Here is a 3354-nt window from a genome sequence, read left to right on the forward strand (position 1 = left end):
CATCAAGGGTGTCTGCAGCCTTTGGAAGCAACTGTAGACTATTGGACCGGGTCATGCTAGGTGACAGTAGCTGCATGATAGGAGAGTGATTGTTGACACCATTTCAGAATCCTGCACCCTTGCAGGAAAGGAAATACAACACAGCACATAGCTGTACATGCAACTGGTATGTGAGTTTGCATCAAAGTTTTCACCAAATGTTTATGTTGGTCACATTAACTATATCTATGTATAGTAAAGTCAGACTTGAACACATTTAAATATTTTTCCCAGCATGTGTATACATTGAATAGTTTTATATGGAAATAATACTGGTTTGATTGAAACCTGTTTACATGTACTGTGTATATATTTGTAAATGACAATGCCAATAATATGTTCAGCTAGTAGTTCATTTAAATCACAGTGAATGTAGTTATTGCATTGTGGTATAGCAGTACATTCCAGCAGTCAGTATAAATTTCTACAGATGGTGATGATGTTTGTATTTCAGGCATAGCTAAAAAGAGATGGATTGTCTCTAGGGTCTGAAGATGGAACCAGATCAGGCATGTGAAGTGACTGTGTTCTCAATCGGGGAGAGCCAGACAATGATGGCGACAATAATGATGTTGGACATAACAATGATTTAAATAATGAAAATCACTACAATAAAATCAATGACACTGTTTCAGAACATGATGCTCCCACAGAAAGAGCCCATGTTGCAGCAGGCCAAGCTGTCAGAACCAATCTGTTTATAGACTTTTCTTGTAAATATGTTAAACCATAATTTTATACATTTCAGAACTATTTTGATAACGAAGTTAGAACATCAACAATAGACATAGTCAACAGTTTAGATGTAGGCCCAACATGTGTTACAGCAGGTCAAGCTGCTAGTATCCAGTTTATAAGTAGATTTTTATTGTGAATATATCATAATTTTATACTTTTCTGTAGAGTTCACAATATCAGAACTATGTGACTGTAGAAATAGTTAAATTTTCATTCTTATGAAACTTAGTAGCTGTTCATTCATACAGATCTCTTGAAATGAAAGATGCAGTTCTTCTTGGACAGGACTTTTTAAAAAAATGTATGAGTTTTCCTTTATGAAATTATTACAAGGGAAAATAGGCTTGCAGACAGTAGTGCATGTGGTGGCCTCTGCAAGTGTTTGTCAAGAGTAGCGGTCATCACTAAGACATGTTCTTAATGCTGTCACTTGGCTATTAAAATCTTATATTCTTCTTGAACAATATTTTACATGTGCAACTCTTTGGAATAAATGTTTGAGGCTTCCACTCACTTTGAAGCAAAATTCTGAAGAAGAGTAAAGTATATCAGCATTAGACATTCTCGGTTAAGGAACAGGCAGAAAATACAATGAAAATGAATGATCAACTTTATTAATTCCAGCATGCAACTCTAAATGTCTGCTCATCCCAAAACAACAACAACAACAACGAAAAACCAGTGCAAGTTTCAATATTTGGTTCACAAGTTGTGCACCACAAAAATATGCAATCTTAGATTGTACATCACTCTTAAGATACATTACACTTCCACACATGCATCCTAGTGAAAATTCATTTAAGGTTGGACAGGACTGCTGAGATTACAAACTATTAACAGTACTTGTCATTTCTGCAAACAGCGTTAGGTATAGCATAAGGCTGACCTGAACTTAAATTCTGCTTGACACTAATTTTCTCAGAATATATATTGAGAGTACATCTTAAACTATTTGTATCATAGACATCTACACTAGAGAACACTTCCTTTTTTAGGCCAGCATCAGGAACAGGTGCATATGAAGGCAAATCTGTAACAAACATCCAAATTGTTTCATGTATAGTAATGGCAAAGTGTGCAAAACAGATATACAGGGAACATGCCATGGGTAACGTGATGCATAGTACATAACACTATGACGGATCTCCTGAGAAGGACAACATTATTTTTTTTCAATGTGTCATCAAACCACAAGCATAAATATTTAATGTAGTGAAAGCATAGCAATATTCTTTTATGACAGTCATGCACAATAGTGATGAAGAAGTGATTTTTGCACAGCAAAATATTCATGATTGTCTATGTACCTTTGCTTTTCAATTTAATTTATGGCTTTAAGAGCACAAGTACATTTTATTTGTGTGCAAAACATAAATATTGTTCTTATGATAAATTCACTGAATCAACTTATGTGATATAGCCATGCACTGTAAACTGTCTATCATTCAACCAGCTGTATGAGTCAACTGTATGTTATTAACACTTGCATTAGATTTACTGACATTTAGACATGAAATTCACTTTCAGATCATGCCAGTGATTTTTTTTTGGGGTGGTAGAATGATGTATTTTTATATAGTACTACCCCTAGTCATCTTTCCCTCTTTCCTAAAGAAAAGACAAAAACTACACCATGAACCTTTTAATTCAAAGAGACCTGTGGGGTGGAGGTATATTAAGGTGAAAAAATCATTTGGTATCAAACTGAATTCATTGTTAATTCTTAATAAACCATACCTGGGCAGCTGCTGACTAGAGTTATCTCAAAAACCTCTCTCTTAAACTGAAAAAAAGTTCAATGTCTATGCAGTATTGTTTTAAAACAAAATGTAACCGAAAAGAGCTAAAAAGAATTAAAGAAATGTTTATTTTGCCTCATCGACCCACCCACTCTCACCCCAACACACAGAGCAGCAAAGACTGTGACAGTACCACTTCATAATTAATGGTGAAATCGAAGCTTTAAAATATTAATATTGTTATCTATGGCATAGAAAAAAGAGAAAATAATAGATACAAATAATAGTTAAATATAAGTACTGTAATGAAATTAAGTTTTATACCAAATATTTTAAAATAAAATCAGTAAAAAGTAGTTTTACATCACTGAATCACAATTACCGAAGTTTAAAAACTGATATTGAATAATAATAATAGAACAAACCTCTAATAATGCCCGTACTTCCCTGCTGGACCAGTTTGCTCCTCGCTGCGTTTGGAAGACGTCGGCTCCATTATTATAAAAAAAAGTAGGCTGACAAAGTTTGTTCCGCGAAAAGAGCACATCCACAGAGTTGTATAGTAAATCTGTGAGCACGCCTGTTTGTTTTTCCCGGAAGACATATTAACGTCTTCTGGACATGCGCACAAGTAGGAATCCCCGGAACAAAGAATGTAGTCGCAGTTCTAAATTTGCATCGCCAGTTAGCTATTGTCGGGTAAAGTCGGAAACACGAAATGCGCGGGACGCGCTGGCCTTACCAGCGAGTAGCTAATAGGGGCTGAGGGTTTTATTCGGAGGTAAGTTAAGCGCTGAACATAAACAGACAGCAGGGAAATCCCTCCCCTTGCATCTCT

The 3354-nt window shown here is 35.3% G+C and overlaps 1 long non-coding RNA gene across 1 annotated transcript; it reads right to left on the reverse strand.

The window, feature by feature from the left end:
• Positions 1–514: 514 nt before the first annotated feature.
• LOC112572103 lies at positions 515–2989 on the reverse strand. Its single transcript, XR_003100947.1, has 3 exons — positions 2942–2989; positions 2515–2560; positions 515–1807 (listed from the first exon to the last, which is right to left on the reverse strand). It is a non-coding gene; the product is annotated as an uncharacterized LOC112572103 (long non-coding RNA).
• Positions 2990–3354: the final 365 nt, after the last annotated feature.

This window comes from Pomacea canaliculata, linkage group LG9, assembly GCF_003073045.1.
Source record: "Pomacea canaliculata isolate SZHN2017 linkage group LG9, ASM307304v1, whole genome shotgun sequence".
Classification (NCBI taxonomy): domain Eukaryota; kingdom Metazoa; phylum Mollusca; class Gastropoda; order Architaenioglossa; family Ampullariidae; genus Pomacea; species Pomacea canaliculata.